At 42.8% G+C, this 22,398-nt stretch overlaps 1 non-coding gene across 1 annotated transcript; it reads left to right on the forward strand.

The window, feature by feature from the left end:
• The first annotated feature begins 6,933 nt into the window (after positions 1–6,933).
• On the forward strand, positions 6,934–7,015 carry TRNAS-AGA. Its single transcript has one exon. It is a non-coding gene; the product is annotated as a tRNA-Ser (tRNA).
• The last annotated feature ends 15,383 nt before the right edge of the window (positions 7,016–22,398 follow it).

Below are 22,398 nucleotides of genomic sequence, written 5' to 3' on the forward strand. Positions count from 1 at the left end.
GCTCCCATCCCTAGGGTGACTCAGCATCTTGTCTTTTTTATTTATCTCCGGATCATTTGCGTCATCTTCTCGCTTCTTCTCCTTCCTATCCGCGTGCCAATGCAGGAGCTTTGCTACCATAGGGTCCGCGAAATACTGCTGCAGACGAGGAGTGATCGGAAAGTACCACACCACTTTTCGAGGAGCTTTCTTCCTCTTCTTGTATTGAGTGACGCCGCACACCGGACATATGGTAGACTCCGCGTGCTCGTCCCGATAAATGATGCAATTTTTCATGCACACTTGGTATTTCATGTGCGGTAAATCCAGAGGACACACAATTTTCTTCGCCTCCTCGAAACTGGTCGGGCACTTGTTCCCCTTGGGAAGACGTTCGCGCCAGAATGACATGTTCTCGTCGAAGCATGCGTCGGTCATTTTGTGTTTTACCTTCATCTCCAGAGCCATGAGTGTTACTTTCAGGTGGGTATCCTCGGGCCTGCATCCTTCATACAATGGAGTAACCGCGTCTATCTCCACTTGATCTAGCTTGGCTTTCTCTCGGGCGGCAGCTCTTGCGTTATCCGTCTGCTTGAGAAGCAGCTCTTGAACATGAGGGTCCTGCACCCAGCCCATCGATGGTCCATCGTCGTCTGCTCCGCCGGCATCTTCATCTTCATGATCATGCCCTTCGTCTGCTCCGGCATCTTCCTCATCATCATGTCCTGGATCTTCTACATGATGACTGTGTACAGCATCACCGTCGTGATCATGTCCTGGAGATTCTTCGTCTTCTCGCTCGCCCGAGTCATGCTCATTTCTTGTCGCCCGACCCCCATGGACGACTTCATAGTCATCTTCATCACCTTGCCACCGATAGCCATCCATGAAACCACACAAGAGCAGGTGGTCCCGCACCTACCCGGAATCCGGGTCCGCAATAAGGCTCTTCAGTTTGCATCTTCGACATGGACATCTTATCTCCGTCTCATTCTTTTGAAGCATCTCGGCCTTCGCGGAGCTCAAAAACCTATTCACGATACCTTCGGTCATCGTGCAGACCATGGTCGCCTGCGGGGTAGAGCAAAATGATATTTTAGAACCAAGAAAAAATTTGGCATGACTTTCCCTAAAAATAGGACCAAAAAGAATGCATAGTGCCAAAATTCTCGCCGAAACGGAAATGAATCAACATTCCGGCAAAATATTGGCAACTATCGCATTTCAAATATCGGTACCTGCAAACACAAACATATATGCAACACCACAAACATATGCAACACCACGAACATACATAGATCTAGCTATAGGCCACAAAAAGTGCATGTGCATGTTGTTGGAGAGGGAGAACAACATAAAGATAGCTCCCCCCTTACTTACCTATCAAAAAAGGTAATTTGACCACTTAATTTGGATGAATCTATGATGCAAATGAGGTGAGGAGGAGGAGGCAGCCGAGACAAGCTTGGAGGAGGAGGTGGAGAGAATGAAGTGGGGAAAGTGAGTGGGTAGGTGGACTGTCCAAAATATCTTGTTGGTCCCAGGTTACTAATGGCGCACCACCTGCAAATGCGCCATTAGTAACCCTGGTTACTAATGGCGCACCTGCTGCTGGTGCGCCATTAGAAGTTTTGCAAAAAAATAAAAAATAGTATATATTCTAATGGCGCACGGTGGCACAGTGCGCCATTACTAGTTTAAACTAGTAATGGCGCACCCTGTCATGATGCGCCATTAGAATCTTTGGAAAAATAAGAAAGATTTTTTTTACTAGTGGTGCACCTGCACATGGTGCACCACTGCTATATAGTAGTGGCGCACCACATGACAGGTGCGCCATTAGTGGCAATTCCATCTATAGCCCTTTTTGTAGTAGTGGGAGTATCTAGGTGACATTAGGGTTTTGGTTGATGTGTGTCTTAAGGTGTTATTTTACTACGAACTCTAGGGATGTTTGTGACACTTATAGGAATAGCCCAATGGATTGATCGAAAAGAATAACTTTGAGGTGGTTTCGTACCCTACAATAATTTCTTCGTTAGTTCTCCGCTATTAGTGACTTTAGAGTGATTCTTTGTTGCATGTTGAGGGATTATTATATGATCCAATTATGTTATTCTTGTTGAGAGAACTTGCACTAGTGAAATTATTAACCCTAGGCCTTGTTTTGAAGCATTGCAATACCGTTTTCGCTCACTTTTACCACTTGTTACCTTGCTGTTTTTATAATTTCAGATTACAAATACCCATATCTACCATCCATATTGCACTTGTATCACCATCTCTTCGCCGAACTATTGCACCTATACAATTTACCATTGTATTGGGTGTGTTGGGGACACAAGTGACTCTTTGTTATTTGGTTGCAGGGTTATTTGAGAGAGACTATCTTCATCCTACGCCTCCCACGGATTGATAAACCTTAGGTCATTCACTTGAGGAAAATTTGCTACTGTCCTACAAACCTCTGCACTTGGAGGCCCAACAACGTCTACAAAAAGAAGGTTGTGTAGTAGACATCAGTTCACTGTAGTTTAATTATAGGAGCATACATTATACTAGTGGTCAGTACTGTTCCCAAATGAATGCAATTCTTTCTACATCATTAAAGCATCACTGCTAAGACGTTTTCTACTACACATATACATCATATTTTGAATTTCTTATAACTGTAGAATTTAGCCTTCGTACCAAAATCTCCAGGATCAGTCTTTCGACTACAAATATAGTCAAATCATACATAGCCTTTGACTCCTAACATTCTTCAAATGAATCATTTGGAAGATTAGCTATAAGTCAACAAGTTCATATGACTATTTAGTAGTTCAATATCTGTGTGTTGCCACTACATCCTTTATCTTACTTTTTAACCATCAACTTAATATTTAAAGCACATCTCTACAATGCCTTTCATAAGGTATCACTTGCAGGATGGTGATATTTACAAAATTCAAAAAAAAAGGCAAACCGGTGCACGTAGCTCCTGCTTGCGCAAGGTCCGGGGAAGGGTCCGACCAATTCCAAGGAGCATTCCAGCACAATATTGAGCTATGTTTTTCTATATACACGGTATTTAGCAGTGCTTCATCTTGTAATGTATGTTCCTTTTCTTCTTGTTTTAATAATATGCCAAACTAAACCTTCAAGTAATGTCTCAAAATTTCCTCCAGGAATAATTGAAGATTCAATCCTAACTATGAGAACATATGTAGATGACATCTTGCAAGTACTTTGTCGCAATCAAAGCTCTGACGAACAGTTGGCAATCATTGCCCCACCCAAAAGGATGTTAGTTTCTTCTCCATTAGATCTTTCCTCCATATTTAAGAATTTATTCTTAGAAATACCAATACAGGCAATTGTAGATCCACCAATACTTCAAACTCTCTTTTAAGAACTCATAAGGCATCTGGTGATCAAATTCACTGAAAGTGAGGACGACATTGTATTCTTTCAACAAGCAACTGAAACATTGTACCGGCTTCTAGGTCCTAAAAGGATAGAACTGCCAAGTGCAAGCATCACTTCAAATCACAATGAGCATGAGTACAAGTATATTGGAGACATTGGTATCACAAAAGGTATAAGTTACTCTGTTTGTCATCATTTTACTAGCTCTCCCTTTTTTATTAGTTCAACTAACTTTGTTCATCAGTTACAAAAAAAACGGTATGACCAGTTGTTCTCAAAAGGAGAAAAGCACCTTCTCAAAACTAGAATAGAAACTATCATGGAACAACTTCGACTTCAAAACGCCCATTGTATCTCCTTGCTGTATTTGACACCTACTTATGTTAAATTGTGTATGGGGATTTTTAAAAATATTGGTGATTTGCTTAAATGTATAAACATTGGTATCACTACTAGTTATCTCTTATTTATTTAGTTTATTTCTAAGAGCTACTCCTTGCAATGGAATTCAAGATCACAAAATGAGAGAAATCACCTGACTGTTCCTCCAACTAGTAGCAGAATCTTGAGTAACAGAAGCAACTCAAGTGAAAAAATCCGTTCTAGGTAGGTGATAAGTGGGGGCTATCCTTAAACAAATGTCTATTTGGTGCTAAAATGAACCCTCATGCAGTAGAAACATTTTGTGGAGAAGCTTCGTTTCATATTGTTGAAGAATTAGCTCAAGATCTAGTTGCCAATTCTAGTTATAGTTCTGGTAGTATGGTACATCTACCTCTAGACCCAAGTGCACTACTGTAACACCCCAAATATTTAACCCAGTTTTTACAAAAAATAAAATTTTGATAGAGATAAAATTTTCTTTTATAATAGGTCTTTTAATAAATTCTAGAGTCATTTTTGTTTCCTATTTTCAAAATTCCTCTCCTCCATACAGAAAGCTTTTTGAAAATATTATTGGTATTGACAATATCCTTCATTACTTGTGAAATTTAGTAGGAAATATTTTCATCATACATTTTCCAAAAAATAATTGTTTAATGTCATTTTCAAAGCCCTAAATTGCTCCTGTTGCACTAAAACTATTTCAAATACTGATAAAAAAAACTATTTCAAATAAATTTTCTAGAAATGCCACAAAATTATGTGAGATCCTATGATGCCTACAGATCATTTTTGTGCAAAAACCCGTCTTGGCCATTTAATTTTTTTTATCACAACATCCACTTTCCAACTCTGGACCAGTTTGAGCATATTACTACAGCCTTATTTTCTTTTGCTCAAACAATTCCGAATTTGTTCCCATGTTGTAGTACTTCCAAAGAACCCCTTAAGTCCTGAAGATCAGCTCCATTTGCATCTTGGAAGTTCACCAAATAATTCCATGGAGTTTTGGGTTAGAACTGAATTCGATCAAAACTTGTACTAGAAACTTCCTTATTCTGCCTAAAAAAACCCTGCCATCATAACTACTATCATCTAAGGAGACATCATTCTTCCAGGTAAGAATTCCCCAGGTCACTGTTTCATTTCATCAAGCACCTCATGTGCATGGCAGAAACCTGCGAGCTCATGAACCTGCATTCGACACTTGGTCATTCGGCCAAACAAACGTGCCCGTCATCTCTACCAGCACAAGAATAGCCGTCCTTCCAAAACTCATAACCAGAAGAGCTTCTTAGATCCCCCTAGCATTTCATCGAACGCTAAACTAACCAAGAATACTTCAAGACAGAGTTGGACATGTTTCGTTCATTCAGAGTGAGAGGAACCCACGTACCGAGTTGTAAAAGTGTAAAGATTGAGTGATGATGATTTACATGACTCCAGAGATATAATGTTGGTTAGTTTAGCATCTAAACGCTCTTATATTTCTTTAAAGAGGGAGTAACATATTGTACTGTCATTTTAACTTTCAGAAGCAAGACGCCTTAGTAAGCATGTGGATTGAAGCCTGCAAGTCCAAACCCTTCCATGAAGCATGTGACCCAAGAAGAAAAGAATGCTCACAAGAAGAATAAAATCACACTGACAACACATAATAATAAATAATATAATCTAGTAAGCTGAGCAGGTTGGGGGCCAAAGCTGGCTTGTGGCTTGGCTGTCTCTGAAACTCTGTTTGAAAGGATGGAGTGGGCAATGGCAATGGGGGAAAGAAAGCACACTCCATGTGAGATGAGATGTGGGTGATATCTCCGCAGCTGCTGTATAAGCCTCAAGAAAAGACGCGGAGGAGAGATTTTGGTCAGACGTGAGAAACCTACCAAGTTCTAAGTGAAAAGAATATTATGTTGAGAGTAAAACTCACAAACTTTGGGTACTAAATGGAGCAAACACGTATCTTATGGAGCAGGGAACTTCCTCTCTTTACTTTTACTTGCTTCAAAACTTTATGAGGGAGGTCCTGCAGAATAACTCTGATTTTTTTAGTACCTGTGACTCTCTGAGTATGAGTAAACTGCCTATCTAGTAGTAACTTAGCAAGTACTGACAAGTGCAAAATAAAATAATGTGCTAGACATGGTTTTCAATTTCAGTGGGATTTCCATGAAATTCACTGAATTTCATTAATTACAGCAGACACTGAAATATTACGTTTTGACCAAAATATTTTGGCAATTTCAGTAGTACATGTAAATACAAATGTTTTTTAAAATAAGTTTCAAATTTTTCAAAAATTTAATTGAATTCAAGTGAATATTTCAGCAATTTGACTGAAATGAAAACTGAAAATCACTGAAATTCACTGAATTTCAATGATTTCGATTGGTGTTGAAATATTTCTGAAACTGGAATTGAAATGATCAAAATGAGAACCAATCAAAATCTTGGCCCACCGCGAAACAAGCTCTAAACACACATCATGTTTGTTCGTTTATGATTCACATAAACAACTTGGTGTGTATCTAGACAGTCAATAAGTGCCATTCTACTCCACCACACGTGCCTTGTATACATTCTTATTCTCCTTATCTTTCTCTCTCTTTCTTTCATGCATGGCACATCAAGCTTCAGTTACTCACTGCCCCTTAGCCGTTCTTGCTCATATGTAACCAAAGAAAGCTAAGTTCATTCCCCATACATAGGGATAAAGGGAACCACTCCTCACCCACTACTCTTTTAAAAAGGGGCGCTTTATTACTCAAAATATTAAGCATTACGGCCGGCCTCTGCATAACTGAGATGCACACAGTTCAACAAAGTCCTCTCACACAAACGAAAATATCAGAAAGCAAGATATAAAGAAACATGTATAGTTTGTATAACGCCTAAAGCGGACAGGGGCCAATCCTAAGATCATGCAGCTGCCCATGTTGGGTAAAAGTATCTCTCGCCGTAGCCACCAATCGTGTACACAACTCCGTAAAGAGGTCTAACGGTGAAATTAGGAGTTGATCATGCGAGTATTTATTGTGGTTGATTGATCCCTGTGAAGATGGCTTAATTGTTGGCATTCTGGTTCAGTGCGGTTTATGTACTCCAAACTGTATGAGGAAGGGGACTACATTATATTGCTTACTGCCAAAATTAAACGAGCAAGTGGTCGTGCCGGAGTGGTTATCGGGCATGACTAGAAATCATGTGGGCTTTGCCCGCGCAGGTTCCAATCCTGCCGACCACGGTTTTCCTCCCTTTTTTTTCCCCTTTCGTTTTCCTCTTCTTTCCTTATGCTTGTTTCTAACCAGACGAATGGTCTCCAGCAGCGGCTATCTTTTTTTTTGAAGCTTCAGCAGCGGTTATCTTGGAGGACACTGTTCTGTTTTGTTCTAGACTAGAAGAAGCGTACCCCAAAAAAAACACAATTTCTAGATTCTTATTTTTATTTACAAGTCGACTGCGGCCGGTTCCACACAAGCATCTAGAAGAGCCATGAAAAGGGATCGACAGCTGCCGAACATTTATTTTATTTTCAAATTTTTAGTCATGAACATTCATTACGATTTGTGAACATGAAAAATAATTGTAAACATTTTCTTACAATCCCTGCTTTTTTCAAAATTCATGAATACTTTGTAAGTTTACAAACATTTTTGGAACATTTCTTATATTTGCAAACTTTATTTCAAATTTGTGAATACTTTTTCTGAAATCCAAGATTTTTTTAAAAAAATTGAAAATATTTTTGAAATTCATGGTTTTTAACTTGCAATATTTCTAAAAATCAGTGAGCATCTTTTGATTTAACGAACTTTAAAAGAAAAGATAGCCGGCCAATGGAACACACCTATGTTTGGTGGTCCCCTCTTTCACTTCCTTGCTTTTTATAAGATAGCAGTGGAGCAAGTGAAATAAAATTATACTAAGCGAGCAAGTGGACTAGGGAGTAGAGAAATATAAGAGCACTTTAGTGATCTAAACGCTCTTATATTTCTTTACAGAGGGAGTAACATATTGTTCTGTCATTTTAACTTTCAGAAGTAAGGCGCCTTAGTAAGCATGTGGATTGAAGCCTGCAAGTCCAAACCCTTCCATGAAGCATGACCCAAAAAGAAAAGAATGCTCCAGTTCACATATTCTCTCCAACATAAAAATCTACTATTTGCCAAACTCCTCGAGACTTACGAAATAGATGGAGACACGGATGAAGGAACAATGGAACGGGGGTTGGCGCCATTTCGTTCGTCTCGAACGGTCGAACCCCACTTCCCAAATATCAACAATATTTTCTCACTTTCCCGTATCTTGCAAATGGCCGTGCATGTTCTTGCATAAAAATAATCAAAGTTTGTTATTTGGAATGTGAAAATTAGAAAATCAGTCGAATCCTAATAATGCACTCAAACCACGATCAAGATGAGAACCAATTGAATCTTGGCTCGCCGTGAAACGAATCATGAACTACCCCAGTTGAACACAGCATCTGGAACAGGGCAACAAGTTGGGTGCCCTTTGCGCCAGCGATTATTTTTGCCACCCACAAGGCTTGCTGCCTTGTGATTTCAGTGGTTGTGTCACACCCTAGCTAGTTCATGCATTAGAGTGTTGCATCATGTCTATTTTTCTTAACAGAAACTTGAAATGAGGATGACAGAACCCCCAGCCCCCCTATGAAACCAACTAGGGTTTACTAAAAATATTTTCAATGAACCTGAAATGCCCTTCTAAAATGTCCATCATTTTTGTCTTGGTTCAGAACCTCTGCCAAAAGTGGTGCTCAATTTTCTAGGCCATCCTAAGGTTTTTGAATTAAATCATAAGTATTTGAGTTTGGGCATTTAAATTATATAAATTATTTTAAATGCTCAAATAATCCCAAACTAAAATGTTCCATGCTGGATATATTCCAGTTAATGGCCATGAGCAGTTTGGTGAATTTTGGAGTTGTCTAGGTATTTTTAGAAAGTCCACAAAGCTACAGAATAAATAAATAAAAAGATAAATAAAAAGAGAGAGAGAGGGAACTAACCTGGCAGCCCACAAACCAGCCCACCTAGCCGGCCCAGCCCAGCAGCCGCTCCAGCGAGCTGCTTGCCTTTGCCAGGCAGGCAGGCAGGTGCTTGATGGCGGCACCAGCGCGCGCCACGCAGCTGCCCGCCGCCCTGCTTCCTCCCCTCGCCTCTCCGCTGGCCTGGATGAGCTCCACGTCGTGCCTCGAACCCCGTGGACACACCCATTCGCCCCCTGCCTCTCTCCCTCGCTCTCCCATGCCATGGCCGACGCCACCGCAGCCGCACCGTCGCCGTAATCGCGCTCTCCGTCGTCCTTGCGCCGCGCCACCGTGTCCAGGAGCTCCGCCGCCCTCCTCTCCTTCGAGCTAGCCGAGCCCCGAGCGCTCGCGTGCCCCGAAGCCACTGCACCGACCTCGTCCGATCCTCCATCGCCGGAGATCCCCTTCGCCGTCGCCGCCGCACCAGCTCGTCCCCGACCGCGCCGTCTGCTTCTTCGAGACCTCCGTGAGCCCAGCTACCTCCTCCCCCTCTCCTCTCTCGCTCTCGTGCACCACAGCGAGCGCACGAAGCTTCACCGCACGCACCACCGCCGAGCTCGTCGCCGACGTGTCTCCGGCCAACCACCGGCCACACCACCGTGTCCAACGCACTCACCGCACCCGCAGGAACCCGTAGCACCACTCCACGAGCCTCGCCGTGTCCCGTAGCCTCGAGTTTGACCTCACCTGAACTCCGGCGACCGCCAAGGTCGTCGCCGGCGCCGTTTCCGGCCACCCCGAGCTCAACCAACGCCACCAAGAGCTGCGGCTTGCTCCCAGATACACGTACATGCCCTCCGCGGCTCTTTTGGTCGCCGGAATGCACAAAAGCACTCTCGCCGCCGCGTTCGGCCTCGCCGGCGGCTAAACGCCGGCGAGTTGACCCCGCTGACCCCTCGTTTGACCACGGGTGGGCCCAGTTTGACCCCCCTGGGTCAATGACAGGTGGGGCCTAGCCCTGTTAACTAATTAGGATTAATATTAACTAATAATTAGTTAAACTAATTACACTGACACACGGGACCCACTAGTCAGGTTTGACCTGGACTGTTTCGTTGACCGCTGACGTCATCCTGACGTAATGCTGACGCAGTAAGTTATTTACTGGAATTATTATTACACAGGAAATTCCAGTAAATACCATAAACTTTAAAAAAATCATAGAAATTAATCTGTAACTCCAAATGCAAAGTTTTATATATGAAAAATGATCAGAAAAATTCAATATATCCATCTGTACTAGTTTCATGCATGTTTAAGCAAGCTAACCTGATGTTTAGTGCAGAACAAGATAAAGCACTTAAAAGGGCCATTTATGAGTTTGAAACTTGAATATTTGGTTCAAAATAGTTCAAACCCATCTGGTCTTAGTTGCATTAGCCCAACACACTCATATTGCCATGTTTCATGCATGCATCATATTGTTGCATATTGTTTGGTGATGATTGTGTATCGGTGCTCTCTGCGGCAGGTCCTGCCCCTGAGGAGTATCATGATTACCCCAACGAAGAACAATACCAGTGCACCGACCCATCAGGCAAGCAACCAACCATTTGATCATATCGATACAATCCCATGTTCTCGCTTCTGCTCTCTTTTACTGCATTAAGACAACGCGTTTCAAACTGCTGTGTGCTATGGTAGTTGAACCCATTTTCTCTGCATGACCTGTCATTGCCACAGTAACTAGATGAAACCCACTAGCATGTGTAGGAGTTGATTGAGCCATATGTATGTGTTGTTCCTACCTTGCTATGCCTGCTATGCTTAGAGTCGTGTCAGGTCTGGTTCATCTGGGTGATGGGCTAGAGTGAAATGATCATGCCGGTAATAAGAGTGATGTGGTGAACACGATTTGGTAAAGGTATCGATGAGAGGCCATGTAGGAGTACATGGTGGGTTGTTTCATTGAAGCCGACCTTAAGCACTGAGATCTGTATGTGTGATTTAAGATTCAGCTACTACCATGCATTGGGCCCTGAAATATGACCCCGCTTGACTTCTTATTCACCCTAGTCCTCTGTCCAGGAGTTGCAAGTAGTTTCTGGTGTTTGTAGCTTACTGGAGGCCGTGGACAGCGCTGACCCGCGGGGTGGGCTGTGATGCGGTAGGTACGTGGCACGGTGTACCGGATACCCATTAGGTATCTCGGGAACCCTGTACACATCGTTCGGGGCCGTATGTGGAAACCTCGGCCGGACTCCCTGCGGATGGAACCTAGATAGGCGATAAACCTGGACTAGAGACTTAGGTGTTTAGGTAGGTCATGGTCTACACCCACGTCGGCTTTCGCTTGAAGTCTGCCAAGCACATTTCGTGTACAGACGCTAAGTGGTGGAAACATGTATGAAGAAGTACACCCCTGCAGGGTTAACATTATCTATTCGAATAGACGCGTCCGCGGTAAAGGACTACTTGGTTGCCTATATCAGTTCATAGACAAGTGAAAGTGAATACTCTAAAATGCACAAGATAAGCGTGAGTGCCGAGGATGGCTATTCCGTAGGAAGGCGGAGGTGGATCCTCGGTAGTGTATTGAAGTGGTGCGTAGTGGACTCGTGTGCGCAAAACCATTTCAAGTTGGTGTCTCGTAGGATAGCTTAGCCAAGAGTCAAAGCTGGCTTGCTGCAATAACCCCACCAACCCTTCTTGATAATGTGCATGTATGTAGGATCTGATGTAAGTCTTGCTGAGTACCTTTGTACTCATGTTGCTTTAATTTACATTTTTTCAGAAGACGCTGCAACCCCTTCTGATGGGTTCTTCGTAGACGTTGACATCGATAAGTAGACTGAGGCCCAGGTGGTGATCCTGAGCTTGTGAAGGACCACGTAGTATAGCCAGGCTTTCCCAAGCCTATTTTATTTTACTAGTTGTCTGTACTCAGACAAGTTACTTCCGCTGTTGGCTTGTATGTCTATATGACTTGAATGCTGGGTCGTGTGACCCGTACTTGTGTGTATGATATGTATGGCTCCCTGAGCCTTTAAATAAAGTACTTGTGTTGTAGAGTCATGTTGTGATGCCTTGTTGTATTTGCACATATCGAGCATATTGTGTGTATGATTGAAATGCTTGGTATGTGTGGGATCTGACTATCTAGTTGTTTATTCTTAGTAGCCTCTCTTACCTGGAAATGTCTCCTAGTGTCTCCACTGAGCCATGGTAGCTTGCTACTGCTCCGGAACACTTAGGCTGGCCGGCATGTGTCCTTCTTCGTTCCCGTGTCTGTCCCTTCGGGAAATGTCACGCAATGAATACCGGAGTCCTGTTAGCCCGCTACAGCCCGGTTTACCGGAGTCCTGCTAGCCCAATGCTACAGCTCGGATTCACTTGCTGATGACCGACACGTTCGATGCTGGGTCATGGATGCCTGTCCCTGTAAGTCTGTGCCACTTTGGGTTTACGACTAGCCATGTCAGCCCAGGCTCTTTACCATATGGATGCTAGCGACACTATCATATACGTGTGCCAAAAGGCGCAAACGTTCCCGGGCAAAGGTAAGACGACACCCGTGGGAATACCGTGTGTGAGGCCGCAAAGTGATATGAGGTGTTACATGCTAGATCGATGTGGCATCGAGTCAGGGTCCTGACAGGTTGGTTCAAGATCTAGCCAGTGGTCATCACTGTGTGGGGATTCGGGGTCCCACATGGTTGCCCACTCTTCTTCCTCTGCCGAAGATGATCGCAGACCGTTCTCAACACTAGATGACCCGTTGCGCCCATGGCGCAAAGGCCATGTGTAAGCTAATTATTGTGAGAGATTGTATTAATATATTTGTTGCTTCAAAAGAATAGCTTATGTACTATATGCAGTGAGCAGATGAGATTGAAAATGGTGCACTAAGTCATGTAGGAAAGTACTATTGACTTTCTGCAGATGTAGTTGTTGTTGATGATCGTTTGTAAAATAAACAGGAATGTAATTGATTTTAATTTGTTGCATACACCGTGATCGGAAAATGTTATCGCAGGGAAGCTCTAATGAAAGCATTGAAGCAAAAGTATGCATAAAAGGAAGCTTGTTTCTTGAGTCATAGTTTTCAGGAAACAATAGCAAGAGAGGAGTATATATATATATATATATATATATATATATATATATATATATATATATATATATATATATATATATATATATATATATAATAAGCGGTGAAAAACTGCTTTTGACTACAGAGAGAACAATGTAATCTAAAGATCATAGACTACATTATACAGTACTTTTCACCACAGAAGGAGTGGCCTGGAAAGAATAGCAGAAGAAGAGGCCTTCGCATATATACAGTAAGCGATGATAACCCGCTTCTGAGTACAGAGATAACAACAAAGTTTAAAGATCGTAGACTATATCATACACTACTTTTCAGCATAGAGGCAGCAAGTTAAGACTAAAGCGTACACATATCTTGCTTGGAGTACGCCAAAATGCGAAAGATCCTTGTCTGATCGATACGAAACAAAAGTACCTGATTTAGTAAGTACAGAAGCTGATTTAGTAAGCACAGAAGCATGCTGTTCAGGACACATTGACCAAAGCTCACCAGAAACTATTTCTGGTTGCTTCAAGGCGCTGCTCAAACTTCATAGCAATGTAGCGTAGCCTCTGTGTCAGTCCTTCAATGCTTGCCAGCGCTATTTTCATAACTCCCTTGGTGCTATCCCGCCCTTTCAAATGCCGAGCAGTCGTTGTGTTTTCTATTTGGGCAGAATATGAGCTCATATACCTGACAGCGTAGTAGCATGTTTTGCGCAGCTGCAGCTTCTTGATTGTTTTATTTGATGCAACCAACCATTTGACCAGGTGCGCCACTTGATTTTCAAGCTTCTTGACATGAGTGTAGTGGTAGTCCCTCATTTCTTCGCCATATGCATTTTCCATGTATCTAATAGCTTCAATAGCAGCACTGTCTTCAGCATCTTCATAGCTATCTAAGATTGCACCTGACAGAGAACTTGGAACAAGTGCACCATCGAGCAATTCCAAAGAAGAAATGAAAGTAACCGTCACACGATTCTTTCCGCCTGGGCATATCTTGTGATAATAAGTTGCAAGGGGTAACTTCAGAGCTTTCAGCATCATGGCGGATATGTGGGCATAAGGAATTACTATCAGATAGTCATTCTCCTGTACAAGCAAAGTAAGGGTTAAATTTCTGTCTGACAAAATAATAGTTGAATCGACAAATGAGGATTTCAATTGGGCATGGTAGTTTGATTGTGTGTGAGGCCCTGAGTTGTTTTATTTAACTACATAAGAGAAGTTACAGGTAGGCCTGGCATTCTTGTAGGCGTCACTAATTGTGAGGATACATGTGTATGAAGGAAATATGCCCTAGAGGCAATAATAAAGTTATTATTTATTTCCTCATATCATGATAAATGTTTATTATTCATGCTAGAATTGTATTAACCGGAAACATGATACATGTGTGAATACATAGACAAACATATAGTCACTAGTATGCCTCTACTTGACTAGCTCATTAATCAAAGATGGTTATGTTTCCTAACCATAGACATGTGTTGTCATTTGATTAATGGGATCACATCATTAGGAGAATGATGTGATTGACATGACCCATTCTGTTAGCCTAGCACTTGATCGTTTAGTATATTGCTATTGCTTTCTTCATGACTTATACATGTTCCTGTAACTATGAGAATTATGCAACTCCCGTTTACAGGAGGAACACTTTGGGTACTACCAAACGTCACAACGTAACTGGGTGATTATAAAGGAGTACTACAGGTGTCTCCGAAGGTACATGTTGAGTTGGCGTATTTCGAGATTAGGTTTTGTCACTCCGATTGTCGGAGAGGTATCTCTGGGCCCTCTCGGTAATGCACATCATTATAAGCCTTGCAAGCAATGTGACCAAATGAGTTGGTTACGGGATGATGCATTACGGAACGAGTAAAGAGACTTGTCGGTAACGAGATTGAACTAGGTATTGGATACCGACGATCAAATCTCGGGCAAGTAACATACCGATGACAAAGGGAATAACGTATGTTGTTATGCGGTCTGACCGATAAGGATCTTCGTAGAATATGTAGGAACCGATATGGGCATCCAGGTTCCGCTATTGGTTATTGATCGAAAATAGTTCTAGGTCATGTCTACATAGTTCTCGAACCCGTAGGGTCCGCACGCTTAACATTACGATGACAGTTTTATTATGAGTTTATAAGTTTTGATGTACCGAAGTTTGTTCGGAGTCCCGGATGTGATCACGGACATAACGAGGAGTCTCGAAATGGTCGAGACATAAAGATCGATATATTGGAAGCCTATATTTGGACATCGGAATCGTTCCGGGTGAAATCGGCATTTTACCGGAGTACCGGGAGGTTACCGGAACCCCCCCGGGGGGTTATTGGGCCTACATGGGCCTCGAGGGAGAAGAGGGAAGGAGGCAGGAGGGGGCCGCGCGCCCCTCCCCTTCCTAGTCCGAATAGGACAAGGGAAGGGGGGCGGCGCCCCCCCTTTCCTTCCCCTCTTCCTCCTCTTTCCCCCCTTCTCCTATTCCAACTTGGAAAGATGGGAGACCCCTTGGCGCGCCCTCCTTGGCCGGCCGCCTCCTCCCCCCTGGCTCCTTTATATACGAGGGCGGGGGGCACCCCATAGACACAAGTTGATCTACGGATCGTTCCTTAGCCGTGTGCGGTGCCCCCCTCCACCATATTCCACCTCGGTCATATCGTCGCGGAGTTTAGGCAAAGCCCTGCGCCGGTAGAGCATCATCATCGTCACCACGCCGTCGTGCTGACGGAACTCATCCCCGAAGCTTTGCTGGATCGGAGCCCGGGGATCGTCATCGAGTTGAACGTGTGCTGAACTCGGAGGTGCCGTACGTTCGGTGCTTGGATCGGTCGGATCGTGAAGACGTACGACTACATCAACCGCGTTGTGCTAACGCTTCCGCTTACGGTCTACGAGGGTACGTGGACAACACTCTCCCCTCTCGTTGCTATGCCATCACCATGATCTTGCGTGTACGTAGGAATTTTTTTTGAAATTACTACGTTCCCCAACAGTGGCATCCGAGCCTAGGTTTTATGCGTTGATGTTATATGCACGAGTAGAACACAAGTGAGTTGTGGGCGATACAAGTCATACTGCTTACCAGCATGTCATACTTTGGTTCGGCGGTATTGTGAGATGAAGCGGCCCGGACCGACATTACGCGTACGCTTACGCGAGACTGGTTTCACCGTTGCGAGCACTCGTGCTTAAAGGTGGCTGGCGGGTGTCTGTCTCTCTCACTTTATCTGAATCAAGTGTGGCTACGCCCGGTCCTTGCGAAGGTTAAAACAACACTAACTTGACGAACTATCGTTGTGGTTTTGATGCGTAGGTAAGAAACGGTTCTTGCTAAGCCCGTAGCAGCCACGTAAAATTTGCAACAACAAAGTAGAGGACGTCTAACTTGTTTTTGCAGGGCATGTTGTGATGTGATATGGTCAAGACGTGATGCTATATTTATTGTATGAGATGATCATGTTTTGTAACCGAAGTTATCGGCAACTTGCTGGAGCCATATGGTTGTCGCTTTATTGTATGAAATGCAAACGCCCTGTAATTGCTTTACTTTATCTCTAAGCGGTAGCAATAGTCATAGAAGCAATAGATGGCGTAACGACAATGATGCTACGATGGAGATCAAGGTGTCGCGCTGGTGACAATGGTGATCACGACGGTGCTTCGAAGATGGAGATCACAAGCACAAGATGATGATGGCCATATCATATCACTTATATTGATTGCATGTGATGTTTATCCTTTATGCATCTTATCTTGCTTTGATTGACGGTAGCATTTTAAGATGATCTCTCACTAATAATCAAGAAGTGTTCTCCCTGAGTATGCACCATTGCGAAAGTTCTTCGTGCTGAGACACCATGTGATGATCGGGTGTGATAGGCTCTACGTTCAAATACAATGGGTGCAAAACAGTTGCACACGCGGAATACTCAAGTCATACTTGACGAGCCTAGCATATACAGATATGGCCTCGGAACACGGAGACCGAAAGGTCGAACGTGAATCATATAGTAGATATGATCAACATAGTGATGTTCACCATTGAAACTACTCCATCTCACATGATGATCGGACATGGTTTAGTTGATTTGGATCACGTGATCACTTAGATGACTAGAGAGATGTCTGTCTAAGTGGGAGTTCTTAAGTAATATGATTAATTGAACTTCAATTTATCATGAACTTAGTACCTGATAGTATCTTGCTTGTCTATGTTTGTTTGTAGATAGATGGCTCGTGCTGTTGTTCCGTTGAATTTTAATGCGTTCCTTCAGAAAGAAAAGTTGAAAGATGATGGTAGCAATTACATGGACTGGGTCCGTAACCTGAGGATTATCCTCATTGCTGCACAGAAAATTTACGTCCTGGAAGCACCGCTGGGTGCCAGGCCTGCTGCTGATGCAACTGACGACGTTAAGAACGTCTGGCAGAGCAAAGCTGATGACTACTCGATAGTTCAGTGTGCCATGCTTTACGGCTTAGAACCGGGTCTTCAACGACGTTTTGAACGTCATGGAGCATATGAGATGTTCCAGGAGTTGAAGTTAATATTTCAAGCAAATGCCCGGATTGAGAGATATGAAGTCTCCAATAAGTTCTATAGCTGCAAGCTGGAGGAGAATAGTTCTGTCAGTGAACATATACTCAAAATGTCTGGGTATAATAATCACTTGATTCAACTGGGAGTTAATCTTCCTGATGATAGTGTCATTGACAGAATTCTTCAATCACTGCCACCAAGCTACAAGAGCTTCGTGATGAACTATAATATGCAAGGGATGAACAAGACTATTCCCGAGCTCTTCGCAATGCTAAAAGCCGCGGAGGTAGAAATCAAAAAGGAGCATCAAGTGTTGATGGTTAACAAGACCACCAGTTTCAAGAAAAAGGGCAAAGGGAAGAAGAAGGGGAACTTCAAAAAGAACAGCAAGCAAGTTGCTGCTCAAGAGAAGAAACTCAAGTCTGGACCTAAACCTGAAACTGAGTGCTTCTACTGCAAGCAGACTGGACACTGGAAGCGGAACTGCCCCAAGTATTTGGCGGATAAGAAGGATGGCAAAGTGAACAAAGGTATATGTGATATACATGTTATTGATGTGTACCTTACTAATGCTCGCAGTAGCACCTGGGTATTTGATACTGGTTCTGTTGCTAATATTTGCAACTCGAAACAGGGACTACGAATTAAGCGAAGATTGGCTAAGGACGAGGTGATGATGCGCGTGGGAAATGGTTCCAAAGTCGATGTGATCGCAGTCGGCACGCTACCTCTACATCTACCATCGGGATTAGTTTTAGACCTAAATAATTGTTATTTGGTGCCAGCGTTGAGCATGAACATTATATCTGGATCTTGTTTGATATGAGATGGTTATTCATTTAAATCAGAGAATAATGGTTGTTCTATTTATATGAGTAATATCTTTTATGGTCATGCACCCTTGAAAAGTGGTCTATTTTTATTGAATCTCGATAGTAGTGATACACATATTCATAGTGTTGAAACCAAAAGATGCAGAGTTGATAACGATAGTGCAACTTATTTGTGGCACTGCCGTTTAGGTCATATCGGTGTAAAGTGCATGAAGAAACTCCATACTGATGGGCTTTTAGAATCACTTGATTATGAATCACTTGGTACTTGCGAACCGTGCCTCATGGGCAAGATGACTAAAACGCCGTTCTCCGGGACTATGGAGCGAGCAACTGATTTGTTGGGAATCATACATACTGATGTTTGTGGTCCAATGAATGTTGAGGCTCGCGGCGGGTATCGTTATTTTCTCACCTTCACAGATGATTTGAGCAGATATGGGTATATCTACTTGATGAAACACAAGTCTGAAACATTTGAAAAGTTCAAAGAATTTCAGAGTGAAGTGGAAAATCATCGTAACAAGAAAATAAAATTTCTACGATCTGATCGTGGAGGAGAATATTTGAGTTACGAGTTTGGTCTACACTTGAAACAATGCGGAATAGTTTCGCAACTCACGCCACCCGGAACACCACAACGAAATGGTGTGTCCGAACATCGTAATCGTACTTTACTAGATATGGTGCGATCTATGATGTCTCTTACTGATTTACCGCTATCATTTTGGGGTTATGCTTTAGAGACGGCCGCATTCACGTTAAATAGGGCACCATCAAAATCCGTTGAGACGACGCCTTATGAACTGTGGTTTGGCAAGAAACCAAAGTTGTCATTTCTTAAAGTTTGGGGCTGCGATGCTTATGTGAAGAAACTTCAACCAGATAAGCTCGAACCCAAATCGGAGAAATGTGTCTTCATAGGATACCCAAAAGAGACTATTGGGTACACCTTCTATCACAGATCTGAGGGCAAGATTTTCGTTGCTAAAATCGGATCCTTTCTAGAGAAGGAGTTTCTCTCGAAAGAAGTGAGTGGGAGGAAAGTAGAACTTGATGAGATAACTGTATCTACTCCCTTATTGGAAAGTAGTTCATCACAAGAACCGGTTCCTGTGACAACTACACCAATTAGTGAGGAAGCTAATGATATTGATCATGAAACTTCAGATCAAGTTTCTACTGAACCTCGTAGGTCTACCAGAATAATATCTGCACCAGAATGGTACGTTAATCCAATTCTGGAAGTCATGTTGCTTGACCATGATGAACCTACGAACTATGAGGAAGCGATGATGAGCCCAGATTCCGCAAAATGGCTAGAGGCCATGAAATCTGAGATGGGATCCATGTATGAAAACAAAGTATGGACTTTGGTTGACTTGCCCGATGATCGGCAAGCAATTGAGAATAAATGGATTTTTAAGAAGAAGATTGACGCAGATGGTAATGTAACTGTCTATAAAGCTCGACTTGTTGCGAAAGGTTTTCGACAAGTTCAAGGAGTTGACTACGATGAGACTTTCTCACCCGTAGCAATGCTTAAGTCTGTCCGAATCATGTTAGCTATTGCTGCATTTCATGATTATGAAATTTGGCAAATGGATGTCAAAACATCATTCTTGAATGGATTTCTGGAAGAAGAGTTGTATATGATGCAGCCAGAAGGTTTTGTTAATCCAAAAGGTGCTAACAAAGTGTGCAAGCTCCAGTGTTCCATTTATGGACTGGTGCAAGCATCTCGGAGTTGGAATAAACGCTTTTATAGTATGATCAAAGCATATGGTTTTATACAAACTTTTGGAGAAGCCTGTATTTACAAGAAAGTGAGTGGGAGCTCTGTAGCATTTCTGATATTATATGTAGATGATATATTATTAATTGGAAATGAAATAGAATTTCTGGATAGCATAAAGGGATACTTGAATAAAAGTTTTTCAATGAAAGACCTCGGTGAAGCTGCTTACATATTGGGCATCAAGATCTATAGAGATAGATCAAGACGCTTGATAGGACTTTCACAAAGCACATACCTTGATAAAATTTTGAAAAAGTTCAAAATGGATCAGGCAAAGAAAGGGTTCTTGCCCGTACTGCAAGGTGTGAAGTTGAGTCAAACTCAATGCCCGACCACAGCAGAAGATAGAGAGAAAATGAAAGATGTTCCCTATGCTTCAGCCATAGGCTCTATCATGTATGCAATGCTGTGTACCAGACCTGACGTATGCTTAGCAATAAGCTTGGCAGGAAGGTACCAAAGTAATCCAGGAGTGGATCACTGGACGGCGGTCAAGAACATCCTGAAATACCTGAAAAGGACTAAGGATATGTTTCTCGTATATGGAGGTGACAAAGAGCTAGTCGTAAATGGTTACGTCGATGCAAACTTTGACACTGATCCGGACGATTCTAAATCGCAAACCGGATACGTGTTTTTATTAAACGGTGGAGCTGTAAGTTGGTGCAGTTCTAAACAAAGCGTCGTGGCGGGATCTACATGTGAAGCGGAGTACATAGCTGCTTCGGAAGCAGCAAATGAAGGAGTCTGGATAAAGGAGTTCATTTCCGATCTAGGTGTCATACCTAGTGCATCGGGACCAATGAAAATCTTCTGTGACAATACTGGTGCAATTGCCTTGCCAAAGGAATCCAGATTTCACAAGAGGACTAAGCACATCAAGAGACACTTCAATTCCATTCGGGACCAAGTCCAAGTGGGAGACATAGAGATTTGCAAGATACATACGGATCTGAATGTTGCAGACCCATTGACTAAGCCACTCTCACGAGCAAAACATGATCAGCACCAAGACTCCATGGGTGTTAGAATCATTACTATGTAATCTATATTATTGACTCTAGTGCAAGTGGGAGACTGAAGGAAATATGCCCTAGAGGCAATAATAAAGTTATTATTTATTTCCTCATATCATGATAAATGTTTATTATTCATGCTAGAATTGTATTAACCGGAAACATGATACATGTGTGAATACATAGACAAACATATAGTCACTAGTATGCCTCTACTTGACTAGCTCATTAATCAAAGATGGTTATGTTTCCTAACCATAGACATGTGTTGTCATTTGATTAATGGGATCACATCATTAGGAGAATGATGTGATTGACATGACCCATTCCGTTAGCATAGCACTTGATCGTTTAGTATATTGCTATTGCTTTCTTCATGACTTATACATGTTCCTGTAACTATGAGAATTATGCAACTCCCGTTTACCGGAGGAACACTTTGGGTACTACCAAACGTCACAACGTAACTGGGTGATTATAAAGGAGTACTACAGGTGTCTCCGAAGGTACATGTTGAGTTGGCGTATTTCGAGATTAGGTTTTGTCACTCCGATTGTCGGAGAGGTATCTCTGGGCCCTCTCGGTAATGCACATCATTATAAGCCTTGCAAGCAATGTGACCAAATGAGTTGGTTACGGGATGATGCATTACGGAACGAGTAAAGAGACTTGCCGGTAACGAGATTGAACTAGGTATTGGATACCGACGATCAAATCGCGGGCAAGTAACATACCGATGACAAAGGGAATAACGTATGTTGTTATGCGGCCTGAACGATAAATATCTTCGTAGAATATGTAGGAACCAATATGGGCATCCAGGTTCTGCTATTGGTTATTGACCGAGAATAGTTCTAGGTCATGTCTACATTGTTCTTGAACCCGTAGGGTCCGCACGCTTAACGTTACGATGACAGTTTTATTATGAGTTTATAAGTTTTGATGTACCGAAGTTTTTTTGGAGTCCCGGATGTGATCACGGACATAACGAGGAGTCTCGAAATGGTCGAGACATAAAGATCGATATATTGGAAGCCTATATTTGGACATCGGAATCGTTCCGGGTGAAATCGGCATTTTACCGGAGTACCGGGAGGTTACCGGAACCCCCCGGGGGGTTATTGGGCCTACATGGGCCTCGAGGGAGAAGAGGGAAGGAGGCAGGAGGGGGCCGCGCGCCCCTCCCCTTCCCCTCTTCCTCCTCTTTCCCCCCTTCTCCTAGTCCAACTAGGAAAGAAGGGAGTCCTACTCCCGGTGGGAGTAGGACTCCCCCCTTGGCGCGCCTTCCTTGGTGGCCACCTCCTCCCCCCTGGCTCCTTTATATACGGGGGCGGGGGGCA

The sequence above is a fragment of the Triticum dicoccoides genome, chromosome 7B, assembly GCF_002162155.2.
Source record: "Triticum dicoccoides isolate Atlit2015 ecotype Zavitan chromosome 7B, WEW_v2.0, whole genome shotgun sequence".
NCBI classification, from domain to species: domain Eukaryota; kingdom Viridiplantae; phylum Streptophyta; class Magnoliopsida; order Poales; family Poaceae; genus Triticum; species Triticum dicoccoides.